We start from the raw sequence: 16,565 nt of genomic DNA, 5'->3' as shown, positions 1-16,565 counted from the left end.
AGTTTTCCTTAAAATAATAAGCAGAAAGGGGGTGGCTAGGTGGCGCAGTGGATAGAGCACTGGCCCTGGAGTCAGGATTATCTGAGTTCAAATCCGGCTTCAGACACTCAATAATTACCTAACTGTGTGGCCTCGGGCAAACCACTTAACCCCTGGTGCCTTGCAAAAAACTTTTTTAAAAAAAGGATTAAAATAATAAGCAGTATCTATCTAAAACCATCAGGAAGCAGATAAGTTAGAAGCATTCCCAGTAAGATGAGGCATGAAAACAAGGATGCCAATTATCATCACTATTATTCAATATTATATTAGAAATGTTAGCTTTAGCAATAAGAGAAGGAAAAGAAATTGACAGAAACAAAACATTCTTTGCAGATGATCTGATGGTATACTTAGAGAACTCTAGAAAATTAACTAAAAAATTACTTGAAACAAGAAAAGTGTACTTGGGAGACAAGGTTGTCATGAAAGGAGTTCTTTTTCCCCTCAAAGCAATGGGGTTAAGTGCTTTGCCAGAGGTCACACAGTTAGGTAATTATTGAGTGTTTGAGGTTGGATTTGAATTCAGGTCCTCCTGACTCCAGGGCCAGTGCTCTATCCAGTGCATCTTCTAGCTGCCCCTATGAATGGAGTTCTTAACCTGAGGATTTAGTGATAGATTTCAGCAAGTTCATGAATTAGAATGGGAAAAATATATCTTCATTTTCACTAACTTTTGCTTTCCTTGCAATCCTAAGTATTCTATTTTATGCATTTAGAAATATAATGTCCATAGATTTCATCAGACAAAGTGTTCCAAGACACCAAAAGATATGGTGACATTACTTACTTAGACTAGAGAAGACATGGACTAGATGAATGAATGACTAAATTTCCATGTTTAAATTTGTGTTGGCATCGGTACATCTTGAGAAAGCTGTTTCATAGACAAAATTTCACATATATAACTAAATAAAGGAAATAGTTCAGCTTTAGGTAGACTTTTCTAGGATCTGGATCTTGTCTCTTTACTTGAGTGTTATGGGAGAGGACTTGTGATATAGTGGGAAGGGTATTAAATTTGAAATCAAATGACCAAGGTTCAAATCCTGACTCACTTAGCTTCTCTGAGCCTCAATTTCCTCATCTGTCAAATAGAGACAATAATACTTGCCCTATTTAATTTGATACATTCATTCCTTCTAGTTGTCTACCCTTATTTTGTGGACTTGAGTCTTCGAGAATGTCACCTACAATAGATGTCCTCACTTCATTTTCTTTCACTTTCCTCATGACTCTTTGTAGTTTGGCTTTGAAATTCATGATTTAACAGAAATTGCTCTCAGGAGTTTTAGGTGATCTCTTAATTGCCAAGTCAAATGACTCCAGGCCTCATCCTTCTTGACTTCTCTTCAGCCTTTGATATTATTGATGATCATTGTCCTTGGGATATAGTCCTATTAGGGGTATTGCTGGTTCAATGAGCATACAATTTTATAGCCCTTTGGGTATAGTTCCAAATTGTCCTGAAGAATGGTTGGACCAGTTCATAACTCCATCAACAATGTACCTATCTTTCCACATCATTTTTAGTATTTTTCATTTCCTTTTTCTGCTATGCTAGACAAACTGATAAATGTGAGGGGGTACTTCAGAGTTGTTTTAAGCTGCAGTTCTCTAATCAATAGTGATTTAGAGAATTTTTTCATGTGATTACTGATAGCTTGATTTTTTTTCTTCTGAAAAATGACCTCTTCTTAGCCTTTGACCATTTATCAATTGGGGAATGACTTATTTTTATAAATTTGTCTCCATTTCTTATATATTTGAGAAATGAAGCTTTTTAAAATTAGTCTAATTTACTGTAAATTCTTCCCTTCCCCCAATTTTCTGCTTTCCTTCTAATTTTTGATTGCATTGGTTTTTTGATTTCATGTAATTTTCTTATAATCAAAATTATCAATTTTATTCCCCTAGATCCTCTTTATCTCTTGTATGGTCATAAACTCTTCCTTTATTCATAGACCTGACAGATAAATTTGTCCATGCACCCCTAATTTACTGATGATATCATACTTAATATCTAATTCTATATTCATTCTTGTCAGAACATTCTTGTATGCAGAAAGACAGTGTGGTACAATGTATGAAGTACCAGACTTGGAGTCTAGACAACTTGAGGTCAAATTCTGTCTCCAATCCTTTGCTAGTTGTATGATAATAGGTAAAATCACTTAATCTCACTTGACATCAATTTGTCAGTAAAATGGAAATAAAGGCAGCTGGAATACTTTTCTCATAGAATTGTTGTCAGGCTCAAATGCAATAATACATATAAAGTAGATGAATGAGAGCTTTGGTTATTATGGAAACAAAGCAGGTACTGATGGGTTCCCACCATTACTCTGTTTCAGTGAAAGTAGGATTAACTTTCTCTTCACCTAAGTCTTCAGAGTAGGCTCTTCATAATTATATGTGACCATTACACCTTTGTAACATGGTCTTGCTAAACAGAGTTGTTGTTTTAGCCATTCATATAATGGGACATTAGCTTGAATCACACATAATGATTCATAACAATTGCCCCTCCTGACTGTAATTTTATGCTTTGAAGACCTTTGATTTACAAACTATGAGCTAAGTAGCCCTTTCTTCCTTCTATCTACCCTCCCTCCTTCCCTCCCTTCCTCCCTTCTTTCCTTCCTACTGTACCTTCTTTCCTTTCTTTCTTCCTAGTATACCTATTCTTCTTTCCTTTCCTTCCTTCCTTCTTTGACTCTAGGGATAGGTATGATAGATACAAAGCCTGGAAAAATAATTGTCCCTGACCCAAAGGGAGTTTTATTTCTAGTACAGAAATATGTAGACAACTCAACTTAAACTTGTAAATATTATAGGTACAAAAAAAGAAATCTAAAGATTTGATGAGAGAGAGATTACTTCTAATTTGGGGAATCATATGAGAGAGATGTTATTTAAGTTGTACCTTAAAGGAAAATGATTTCGATTGGCTGAGTTGTAGGAGTACATTCATTTTAGGGGTGCATGAATGGACACACTTTCTCCTTGAAAGCCTTCCATGACAATTCCAATCCACTTGGTTGCTCCTTTACTATATGTGTGGTCTTGTCTCATTTAATTTCTCTAGCCCCCCCAGTTCCTCATTTGTAGAATAAAATTTTAGATGTAGTAGGTGGCTTTACGACCTCTTCCAATTCTAAATCTAAGATCCTCTCTCTGGATTCCTATTATGTTTTCATTGCTACACATTATCATAGTTTAACATTAGTGTGAATTTTATTTCATCAATTAGATTTCACCAATAACTTGAGACTTAGGGGACATGCCTTAAACTGCTGCTCTTTCTTATACAGTACAGTTCTGAGTATATCAGTTGATTTGTGTATATTGTAAAATGTAATTTTTTTGAATATAGGCAATTGTTAGTTCCTTTCTCCTCAATTCTTTACTTATTCATCACTGAGCTAACAAAGAAGATCTACTGGAATCATGTAAATTCCCTTTACCTTCGAATTCATGTACATTCATTTACCTCATTTCATGTTGCAGATATTGTTCTGTATGGTCACCCTGCTGTTGTAGACTATATTGAATAATTCCCGAGCAAGCATCTGTCCTATTATACCGAACCTTTCTTGGCAGTTTGGTAAGAGCCAAGTTTGTTGTCTCTAGAGCCCATATGATTTCCATACTTAGGTTGATTGGGTTGTGGCAGAAGCTTTGTTGAGAAACTAGCTATATAACATTCCTTTTCTTGTGTCTGCCCTTTGTGTCAGCACAGTGGACTATGCTGTTTCATTCCTCATTTGAACCTGATGAAAATATACAGATCGAACCCACTTGGTTATTCTGGTTTATCTTGTAATTTTTCATCAGCATTTGGTATGAATGAACTAGAATTATGGGTGACAGTATATTGAATCCAAGTAGTACCTCCTTTCAAAGTACCTCTCTGCTGCTGTGGAGAAACCACCATTGTTTTATTCATTTGCAGAATCAGGAAGATGAAAGGAGAGAGACATATCATTTTACAGGATTCTATGGGTGTACTTTGTTCATCTTTTCTAAAAATGAGAAATAGCATCATCCTGGCCATGCCCTGGGATTTAAACAAATCTCCATTCACCTTACATAATATTTTTTTTAAAAAACACTTTCTTTGAACAACAATATACTATCTCACTTAAGAGAATTTGTTTGGGATTTTTCCATCCTGAAGAAATGGTCTCTACTTGAACTTTGGGTTGAATTACTGTTTGTATCTTCCTAATATCAGCCGGTATACAAAGGCTATTTTTTTATTTTTCTATTGATCATCTGACTTCTTTGCTCCCTTTGTCCTATAAAAGTGCATTTATGAAACACATTTGGGAGCATTCATTTCTGTCGCTTTCACTTCCTTTCCTACAGAAGTATGCTTTAATGACTGCCGTACTACACAGAAAGGGTTTGAAAAAGGCAATAACAACTATTTTTATGTTTCCATTGCATTGCATACTATTCAAACTAGTTCTAGACTTTCATTTTGGGACTCTAGTTTCCTTCTTTACCTTCTTCCCAGGTACTATACAAATAAAGAAGAGCTTCATCTTAGACTAGAGGCAAGCTAGCCTAGACTGGGATTGATTCTGAGGTCTTCCTAGTTTCTTATAGTTACTCACAGTGAGATTCAAACAAATCCCAGCCTCTGATCACTACTCTTCCAGGAAATATCAGAACCTAATCAGAATTTAGCCCTGACACCAGTGGACTAGTTCCATAAAAGTTACACTGATATACAAAGGAACAGGACACCTAGAGATACCAGGATATTATTATAGTTGGAAAATTGAGGCATCTTTTGAATTGTAAGAACTCTAATTTACATAGCTTCTTTGAATATTTCTCTTGAGGAAATCACTGCATATTTATCTTCTGAGGAAAAAGAAGAAAAGTTACAAGTGAGATCACCACATCAGATCTTGCTGGACTACATGAATCTCCTTCCATCAGGATTATACCAACTACAGATAAATCACCCATTCAAACTCTATGTCTATAGTTTCTTCCCTTACCCTGATCATTGTGTATGTCTTTCTTTTCCTCTATGTCAGTGTTTCAACTATTCAACTGTGTACATCCCTGAGGAATGGGTTTTTCCCTGAGTTATACAGTTTTTTAAAATTTTCTTTTCTTTTTTCTTTTTGGCTAGCTCACTCCACCATCCATCATTATGTGAATCATGGTTTTCTTTAAGTAAATATGATTTTGTTTCCTTGTTCAAATATCCTTAGGTCTGCATTGCCAGCTATGCTTTGCTGGCATATGATATCTAAGACAATATCTAAATGTGCATAGTTAATCAGTACATATGCAGCTATTAAGAGCAATGGTTATTTGTGAATGTGAATTTCATATTTTGGTAGACTTGTTTCTCCTTGTAATTTTTCTTGGAAAATTAGTCACTTTGAATCCCATGGTATGTGTTTGCCAAATACTGCTTATCTACATAGCCTTGCTAGTCTTATTGTGCCTTGGACAGCAGGAAAAACCTAATCTTTATATAGCATATGATTTAACTGTACTCACAGAAAACCCAGATTCCATAGGGATATAGAAATATACCTTCATATCATTTCTGGGCAGGGAGATTAGTTGGGGCATGTATTTTTATAAAAAAATGGCTGAACTTGTTCTTTGAGAAGATTCCTTTATAAAGAGTTCCTTTAAACCATCAAGCCACTTGGCTTCAACATTAAAAATTAAAAAAAAATAATTTTTTCATACTTCCAGTGGACAATATAGGAGCTTGATTTGGAGGAAGGATGGAGAATACCTTTTGGTCATATATCCTGGAAGTCTTCTACTTGGTTGGTCAATCAGAAGAACTAGTGGGGGTAACCTGCTAAAAGAATGTTCTTCTTTACCCTCTTTCTAAACTTATATCTTTTTTTTAGGTTTTTGCAAGGCAAATGGGGTTAAGTGGCTTGCCCAAGGCCACACAGCTAGGTAGTTATTAAGTGTCTGAGACCAGATTTGAACCCAGGTACTCCTGACTCCAGGGCCGGTGCTTTATCCACTGCACCACCTAGCCGCCCCCTAAACTTACATCTTGCTACTTTTAGGGTTGCCTCTAAGAGAGTAAGGCAGATACTGTCTTTCTTATTCTCCAGTGTCATCAGTTCTTCCAACTTAGTAATCAGTTAGGAAATTCTCAGTGATGATATGTTATCAGTAGCCATCATCTAAGAGTTTACCATATAGTCCTCTGGAAACAGAGAGAGAATATCTGTACATGCTTCAACGGGGGCAATGTAAGGAACATACTAACTTGTATTTCGGGGTTTTGTTTGAATTTACCTTGTCTTAATACTTCTATGAATATATTATTTCAGTAGTCTATGTCCTTTCATCCTGTGCAGTTCTTGGAAGACTATCACCTTCCATAAATCCTCTGTGGGGGAATTACCAGTGCATCAGGGGCCCACCTTTAAATCTAACATTTTGTGGATAACACTGTAACTCTCTAACTACAGCTGTTGTCTCTTATTCTTGAGAATAAATTGCAATAGAATTCCTGACAAATCTGTTCTATTTTATAAGTTTTATCTAGAAAAGTTCTTGGGGAGATTTGACTTTGTGGGGGAGCCATGTTCTTCCAACATTCCCCATTGCAAATGAGCTTTTATTCTAAATTGGTGTTGGCCTTGGATGCCATAGTTCTCTGCTTAGCAAGCAGATCAAACATTTGTTGAGAAAGGCAGTTTTTAGGATCATTTGCCTTCTTGTTGTAATTGCTTAATGTCTGTTAAACTTCTCTAAAAGAAGAGCAATGATCAAACTCAGTTTTTATCCAATTGCCATTTTGCAATTCATTTAAAAACAGATCAGGTTGGAGCTATTTATTATAGTTCTTTATCTTTTCTTCTAAATTGGTGCTAATTTTGACCTTTGCTTTGATTAATCTTTGTTCTAACTACATACCAGACAGGTAATTTTGTAACAGTTTCCTAAGCTATAGTTAATTTCATTGGGGGAAGGGACAGATGTCATTCCTTCTTTCCATGTTCAATATGTTCATCTTTCTTCCTAAATAAGGTATTCATGACATAGACATGAGGCTTCTAAATCACCTGCAAACTTTTTTTATCTCTCCCATTTTTAATCCTATGTCATATTTTGCAACATCATGTATCATCTTTATTTCTACCTATCCTTTCACAGAAATTTCTGAGGATCAATATATATGTTGAGATATGTTTACCAAGAAAAACTAACATATTCTGAGGTTGTATTAAGGAAGCCAGGATTAGAGAGGTGGTTGTGCCTGGCATATTCACATTTTAAGAAGGATTTTTATGGGGGCAGCCTAGGTGTCATAGTGGATAGCCTTGGAGTTAAGAGGGTCCCAGTTCAAATTCTGTCTCAGACATTTGCTAGCTATGTGACCCTGGGCAAGTTACTTAATTTGATTGCCTCAAATTAAAAAAGGATGTTTATCTATCAGAGAAAGGCAATAAGGATTGAAATGCTTCAAGATTATACCATGCTAAGGGGCAGCTAGGTGTTGTAGTGGATAAAGCACCGGCCCTGGAGTCAGGAGTACCTGGGTTCAAATTTGGTCTCAGACACTTAATAATTACCTAGCTGTGTGGCCTTGGGCAAGCCACTTAACCCCATTTGCCTTGCAAAAACCTAAAACAAAAGATTATACCATGCTAAAATATCAGTTGAAGTAGAAAAATGGTCATCTTTAAGTGTTAGAAGAACTGCAGTGTAGAAAGAGGAATTGAATTTATTTTGTTTGGCTTCAGAAGGTAGAATGAAAATTAAAAAAGGAAACAAGTCTTGCTATTTTTCATGTCCTGGAATAAATATAAAGGCAAAAAGGAAGTTTCTGCCTTCAAGAAACCTATATTCTAATGGGGAAAGGCAATACACTAAAGGGAGCTGCCAAGGGCGGGGTGTGTGGAGAGAATGATTTTGTAGTCCAGACAAAGCCAAGAATCAGAATAGGAGAGAAATGAAGAGAGGTCAGCCTGTGCTCCTTTACAAAATGGAAAATTCAAAAGGAATGACTAGGGTCACGTGTCTGGGATTAGGATTAGGAGTTGGGGTGAACTGGATCTATCAGAGGGATATTCCATTGTAAGTCTGTTATAGACATGGTGGAATACTCCAGAGTAGAACACAGAGCACAGAGGAAGATTAAACTGGGTTGTAAGAAGAAATAAACTTCCCCATTAGAACCAACCCAAAGCAGCCTAACACATGATACAAGGACAACTAGGTGTTACAGTAGATGGAGCACTGGCCCTGATCCAGCCTCAGACCAGCTATGTGACCTTGGGGAAGTCACTTAATCCTGACTGCCTCACATCCAGGGCCATTTCCAGGTGTCCTGAATCATAACTGGCCACTGACCATATCATATGGTCATATCTGGTCATCTGACCCAGATGACTCTGGAGGAGAAATGGAGCACGGTCCTCCCTCACTCAAATCCATTTCATGTGCTTGTCATGGCATCACCTCTCTGATGTTGTGATCTTCTTTGAGAAGTCATCGTCATCATCATCATCATCATCATCATCATCATCAATATCATCATCAACACATATCCTCAGATCCTAGACTGTCTTGCAGAGATCAACTACCTCAAACTCAAGGTAGTCCAGTGGGTCTAGTATTCTTTAAAAACAAAGTTCCTGAGACACCACTGTGGTAAAAAAAGACAGAATTATCTCAAAGCAAGACCATTGAATGTATACACATTTGGATTATATGCGAAATTATATACAAATAAGAATCACAAGTGTCCAGGGTACACAGGTATAGGAGTATATATAGAGGGAATAAGTGTGGTCAAATAACTCACCTCTCATACAGCAGGGACACTAATGTCTTCTAGTATCTTTATCACATGGTTCCTCCCACAGGACATAGCCCTGCTGGACACTACTTAGCTGGAAGAGAGGTAGCTAGGTGACTAACAGAAGAGGACACTGGACTGGAGTTAGTAAGAACTGAGTTCAAATCCTATCTGAGACACATACTAGCTATGTAAATTTGGGCAGGTCATTTAACCTTTCTTTGTCTGAGTTTCCTTATCTGTAAAATAATAGTAGCTACATACCAGTCTTGGGAGAATCAAATGGGTTAATGTTTGTAACAATTTGTTTTGCAAACATTAAAGCGCTATATAAATGTTTGCCAATATGATGATGATGACAATGTGTAGTATCTATCATATATGGCTCAGATGACCCTAATAAGAATAGCTGGTATTTATATAATTTATACATATGTGTGTGTAAATATATAATTTTTGATAAATATGTTACAATTATCTCATTTTATCCTCACAACAGCTCTTGTGAGTTTTGTTGTTATTGTTGTTCTCATTCCCAAAGAGGATGCCATGACATGCAGGTGAACTGAATTAAGTGAGGGGGTGCTGTGCTAAGTCACCAGCCTCACTTTCTCCCCTGGAGCCACAGATATGAATCAGAATGACTAGAGACGGCTCTGGATGCTGTGGGAGACTTTGGCCATTTTAAGCTAAGAACTTAACAGGTCTCAAGGCAGTTAAGAAAGAAAAGATGTAAAGAATGATCTCTTTGGGGTAGTCAAAAAAAAAAAAAAGAAAAAAATTAATTTGGGAGGGGAAGACTCTTTACTTTTTAGTCAAAATGGAAACAATTGCAATTTGCCTTCCGTCAGGGTCCAAGCAATGACCAAGTGGGCTGGAATTGGCCTGGGAACTTTTGTAGGCCAATCTACGAGAGCCAGAGTGATTTGGCAGCTGGTAACCCGAAAGCTGCAGACACACTGATGCCTTGCCCCAGCATTCATTTGCAAGCAGTTCTGGGAACAGTTGATCACTGAGTCAGCTTAACTTTCAAAAGGTGATATTAGAATTTCTTACTGGATTTTATTGATATCTTTTTGTTCTCTTTGTATAACACTTAGATTTCCCCCGTGTTCTTCTGACTTTTTTCCCATAAAGCTATTTTATAACAAAAAATTAAAAAAATAAATGTTGAAGGAGAAATATTCATTTAGCCTTTACTATAATATTAAGATCTGTGCTTATCTGACATTTTTTGTGGTCCTTTGACTCTCCATTTTTCAGTTTAACTCTCTTCTGAAATGTAAATTCACTAAGTTAATAGAGAACAACTTTAGTCTCTTCCCCCTTCCCCTTCTCCACCTCTATCCTTGACCCTCTCCCCTGACTCATCCTGCACAGGAGGTGGGCTAGGCTCTCTAATAAAACTTTGGTCAATCTCCTTCTCCAGGTTGCTCTAAGCCCAGTCACCATCCTGTGGCATTTCCTTTTCTCTTCCTTTCTCCAGACTGGATTCATGTGATCCCAACTCTATGCTGCTACACCTATGTGGCCCCAACTCCATATGGCTGGATCCTTGTTGCTTTAAACCCAGTTACCTCCAGGTTGTTTTCCTTTTTTCCCTTTAACTGTATTTGCTGTTCTTTCCAGCCCAACTTGTAGCTGTCTCTTCTTTGCTTAATCTTAATATCTTCTTAAAAGAACTCTCTTTACCTTGTTAAATAGCTTAACTGTGAACTTTTTTTTTTTTTTTTTTTAGGTTTTTGCAAGGCAATGTGGTTAAGTGGCTTGCCTAAGGCCACACAGCTAGGTAATTATTAAGTGTCTGAGACTGGATTTGAACCCAGGTACTCCTGACTCCAGGGCTGGTGCTTTATCCACTTCGCCACCTAGCCGCCCCAACCTGTGAACTTTTTATAGCAACCTGTGAACCCGTGCAGCCTGTGAATTAAAGTCTATGCCTTTTCTTATCTTCCTAAGTCAAAGAATCTGGTGATTTCTTCACCAAAAATGAACTGAACCTGTCTCTTTCTGATCTCCCCACCCCAGATGCTCTGGCAGAAGGAGGAAAAAATACAACAAAGTTGAATAGATTGAAAAAAGTTGATGCTATATTACAATATCCCAAACCAGTGTACTCTTACCTTTGTAAAGGAGCAGAGGGAGGCCTCTTCTCATATCTCTTCTTTGGGGTTATTTATTCTATGCAGCTTTTGAAATATTTACTTTTGATTATGCTGTGTTTGTTCTTTTCATTTATATTGTTGCAGACCTTTTGTGTTTTGTTTCCATGACGCTGCTTATTTCAGTCAGAATCAATATATGCCAGCCTTTCCATGTGGAGATAGAATTTTTATCATTGTAACAGCTTTGTCATCCTCCCCACCTTTTTTAACACTGAATATTTTACCTGCTCTAGAACTGGAGAAAAAGACTATCTCCCAAGTAAATAAGTGATGTCTGCTCAATGGACTCCTTGTACACCCAAAGACAAAAATACTGTACTATTTTGTGATTTTTTGTTTTTGTCATAGTTTTAATAAATTAGTAGTTAATAAAAATGGAAAAACTCACTAAATCATATATTCATATTTTTCTCAATTTGTTTTCTGAAAAGTTTCTACTCAAGAATTTTAAAAAGGAAATACTTATAACGAAGTGAATTTGCTATGTGACATCTTATTTATTTGTGACATTTTTAGTATATGAATAATGTAATCATTTCAATATAACAGTATAGCTCTTCTCTTTAGTGTTTGGAAATATTGCCTTCTTGTGGTATGGTCTACTTATTTTTCTTCTTTTCTCTCATTCTTATGATTCTCCAATTCTGGTGATTTATATTGGTATAAATGGTTCTAGCAGAAAAATTATAGAAAGTATTGCTGAAGTTTATGAAGTCTTGGATAGGAAACTGGAACTTCTGTATGGGAAGACTGAGAAGTGACAATTGGTTTTGGTAGTGATTGAGAATGAGATTTGGGTTTCTAGTACATGGTTTAACATAAAGGAATAATAGCACCTGAGGAAGAATAAAATTCACATACAAAGGGCTAGTAAGGAAGTATTTCCTTGGAGTTTTGCAAATCTAAACAGAGAAGGAAGGTAGTGGGAGAAAGTTGGCTAAATATATTTACCATCACCATAGAGGGAAGTGGTGATATAGGAAAACAGCTTTCAAACATTTTGATCTTAAGATCTCTTAAAAATTGAGAACTTCAGGGTGGCTGGGTGGTACAGTGAATAGAGCACTGAGTTCAAACCTGACCTCAGACACTTAATAATTACCTAGCCGTGTGGCCTTGGGCAAATCACTTCACCCCATTTGCCTTGCAAAAACCTAAAAAAAAATTGAGAACTTCAAAAAGATTTTGTGGGTTATATCTATTGAAATTTACCACATTAGAGATTAAAACTGATAAAATTTTGAAATATGTATTTATTCATTCATTTAAAATAACAAACCCATTACACCTTAAGAGAAATATAATTTTAATGAAAAATAATTATATTTTCCAACAAAAATAGTGAGAAGAGTAGCATTATTTTATATACTTTTGCAAATTTCTCAAATACCTAGCTTAATAGAAGACAATTCCTGTCTGCTTCTGCTTTCAGTCTGTTGTGATATGTTGTTTTGGTTGAAGTATATGAAGAAAATCTGGCTTCACACACATTTATGGCTGGAAAAGGGAGAAGTATTTTCATAGCCTTTTCAATTGATTATTGATATTCTTCTTTGACACTTTTTTAGAACTCAGCAAATGGTAGTTTTTTTTAAAGGTTAGTTGCAATGTAGAATCCAAGAGCAGATGAATGAACTCTTCATATTCTATTACTTTAAAATCCATTGGTCTGTCTTGTATTTTGAACTGTCCTTAATCCATGAATTTTGTAAAATCATGCATTAGTCATAGGAAAATATTGATTGACTGACTTAGGGATGTCTTCCAAAATCAGACACATTTCATTTTATCATATAAAAAATTACATCCATTAAATATCACCACTGAGGTCATCAGAAAAGTCTTTAGGTATTGGAAAGCTGTTAAGCTCATGATAACAGATACAAGTTTTTCAAAATTCTGTTTTTCACTGGAAAGTTTGAATTTTATCATTGTCAACAAATACCATTGGTTGTTTTCCTTGAGATGACAAGTTTACTTCATTTGTGAGAAAATGCTTGTCAGATACTTAAGTTAAAATAACCATAGTTTGTCGGCCAATGTTTTTTTCCAATAAAAATGATGTTCTGAAAAAAATTGCTAGTTCAGTTCACAAGACAAACTTCTGCATGTGTTTTTTGTTAAGCTGCCATCATACTTTGGTATGAAGCAGAAATGTGTTATGCATACTTCCTATTTTGTCAACCAGACTGTTGAAATATGTTTACTTAGGGTAAAGATTTAATAAAATTATTAATTTTTATTGTTTCATTAAGATATTCTTAAGTGAAAATAGGTTTTTTTTTTGCAAGTGTGCACTGGTGAAGGTTGCAATGACTACAAATGCAGTTTGGTACCATTGTCTTCACCATCAGTGAAAATGTCATAATTGTTCCAGGATAAACCATGAGAACCAAAAAAAGTTATTAAACACTTTGAATAGTTCCGCAACACTTGTGTTTGTTGCCAAGCATTCACATAAAAGAAATTCTTTGAGGATTAGTTGGTGCAGATAGCAAACAAATACAAATAAAACATCACATCCAGCCAGTTCTGTACATTCATCAATTTGTATGGTGAGTGTGCAATTCTGCAGACTAGATATTAACTCAGTCTTCACATTTGCAGCCAAATCTTTACCTCACAGGTTACATATTCTCTGAAAAATACCAAACAAGCATGAGAAAATGAGGGTGAATAAAAAAGGCAAATAAAAGCTTAATATTATTTTGAAAAGTTTTAACCTTGTGGCCTACAAGAAAGGTCTAGGGAACTTTCAGGGGCATGTGGACTACACTTTGAGAACCAATGATGTAGGAAGTAAAGATGTTCAAATATTCATAGGGGGCAAAATCTAAGAAAGGATCTAGCTATTAAATTCATTGTCTCAGAATTCTATGTACAAATATACAGCATATGAGCAAAAGCCAGGAGAAAGTAGATATATTAACATGGGGAGACAAATTTGACTTCATAGAGATCAATTAACAAGCACTTTTTTTAGCAAGACAATTGGGTTAGGTGACTTGCCCAAGGTCCCACAGCTAGGTAACTATAAAGTATTTGAGGCTGTATTTGAACTCAGGTCCTCCTGACTCCAGGCCTGGTGCTCTATTACTGGGCCACCTAGCTGCCCTATACATATATACATATATATATATATATTTATATATATATATATATATATATATGTATGTATATACATATGCAACAGAAGATAATCTTAGAGAGGAAGGCATTAGCAACAGGGTTCAGGTAAACCTTCTGAAGTTGTTGGCATCTGACCTGAATTTTAAAGGAAGTTGAAAATTCTAGGAGGTATGAGTGAGGAAAGAGAATCTTCTAGCCAGGAAGGACAGCCTTTACAAAGGAAAGGATAGAAGATGATGCATCATATGTGAGGAATTGCCAATGGGACATTATGGCTAGACCCTTGAGTGTATAGAGGGAATTAATGAGTAAGAAGCCTTATAAGATGGAACTGTTTTCTCATGAAGAGCTTTAAACAGCAGAAGAATTGGAACAAGTGGGGTGTGTGGGTGTGATGTGATCAGCCCTAAATTAGTGGAAAATCATTCTGCAATTTATGTGGAGAATGGATTTGAGTGGGAAGCGACTTGAGTTGGGGATGCGCATTGGGAAGATAAGGCAATAGTCCAGGTTAGAGGTAATGGCAGCATGATCCAGAGTAGTGGAAGTGAGAATGGTGAGAAGGAAACATCTCTGAGAACTGAATCACTGGGAGTTGCTGGCACTTTGTCTTGGCAAAGGTATTCCTCATTTAAAAGAAATTTATGGTTAGTAGACAAGGATTTGGGCCAAACTGGGATTAATGTTGATAGAAACAAAAAGATTATTGTTAATAGAATATACTATAGATCTTTTGGTCAGAAAGAATAATTATATAGAGTCTGGGAAACAAATCCCAGGTCAGGAATGGAGACAGGAGACTTAATAATGAATAATTTGAATAATTATTTGGACTTCTGCTGAGGTGTTCCTGTGCCCAAAGCTGATTCCTTAGTCTGTTGTAATCCTTCCAAAAGATAGAGGAATCAAAGGGGAGTTTCCATTCTGATTTATATTCTCACCAACAATGAGGAATTGACTGTCGTGTGGTTTAAGGGTTAGATGACTTATGTTAGAACTTGTTACAGAAAGGAAGGAAAGATGGATGTATTACATGTTAAGTAGATGATGGGAAGAACCAATTTCAAAGGATACAATAATAGTTAGAATCCCATGACCTCAAATGATAAAAGACAAATCAATCCAAAAGGAACAGGAATTCTCAAAAATTAAATTCCCAAAGTACTGCTCTGCTCTGATGAGCAGAAAAAAGGGAAATGTTTTAAAAAGGCCAAAGTGGATACACATGAAGCAATTATATTAAAAAAAATACAAGATTCCCTGGTGTATAAGTGGTCAAAGGATACTGAATAGGTTTTTTTTTTTTTAGGTTTTTGCAAGGCAAATGGGGTTAAGTGGCTTGTCCAAGGCCACACAGCTAGTTAATTATTAAGTGTCTGAGGCCAGATTTGAACCCAGGTACTCCTGACTCCAGGGTCGGTGCTTTATCCACTGCGCCATCTAGCTGCCCCGATACTGAATAGTTTTCAAAAAAAGAATTGTAAACTATAAACAGACATGTGGAAAGTTGTTGCAAATTATTAATAACAGAAATTAAAATAAAAGTTGAAGTTTTACCTCACATCCAGAAAAACCCAAATATAGAAATAATCAATGTTGGATGGATATGGAAAAATTGCCACTCAACTGCTTGTTGTACCTGTTATTGGTCTGACTATTCTTGGAAGGTAATTTAGTATTGTGTTAAGAATGAGACTAAAACATCCATACCTTTGATGAAGAGATCCTGTTTCTAGACATACAACCTAAGACAAAAAGTAGTAAATAGGGATTTAGTAAAAGAACAACATATTCATAGAGAATGGGAAGTGTGCCAAGGCACCGGAGAAAGACAAATATTGTCTAAATTACAAAAAGAAAGAGTAACTGTCCTTGGTTCCTGACAAAATTTAAGAAATGGTTTATTTTAGGAATGGCTAGTATTTGTCTAGAAAAGGAAGCAGTACTCACAAAGATCCAGGTTGGCTTTTTCAGAAATGAGTCATACAGAGAGCCTAATTTCAATTAAAAAAAATAATATTATTAAATGAGTGAACTAAAGATAAGAAAATTAGAGATAAAGTTAAATTAGCATTTATTTTTATTTTTGTGGGTTTTTTTGCAAGGTAATGGAGTCAAGTGACTTGCCCAAGGTCACACAGCTAGGCAATTATTAAGTGTCTGAGTCTGGATTTGAACTCAGGTCATCCTGATGCCAGAGCTGGTGCTCTATTGACTGTACCACCTAGCTGCCCCTAAATTAATTTTTAATAAAATATTTGATGAACTATCTCATTCTAATCAAGAAAGGTATACACACACACACACACACACACACAAACACACATACACACACATATATTAGGTAATAATGTAGTTAGCTGAATACAGATCTAGTTGATTTGCTAACCCTAAGAGAGTAACCATCAATGTTCTTGATT

This window comes from Macrotis lagotis, chromosome 3, assembly GCF_037893015.1.
Source record: "Macrotis lagotis isolate mMagLag1 chromosome 3, bilby.v1.9.chrom.fasta, whole genome shotgun sequence".
In the NCBI taxonomy this organism is placed as follows: domain Eukaryota; kingdom Metazoa; phylum Chordata; class Mammalia; order Peramelemorphia; family Peramelidae; genus Macrotis; species Macrotis lagotis.
This window is presented reverse-complemented; position numbering follows the sequence as displayed.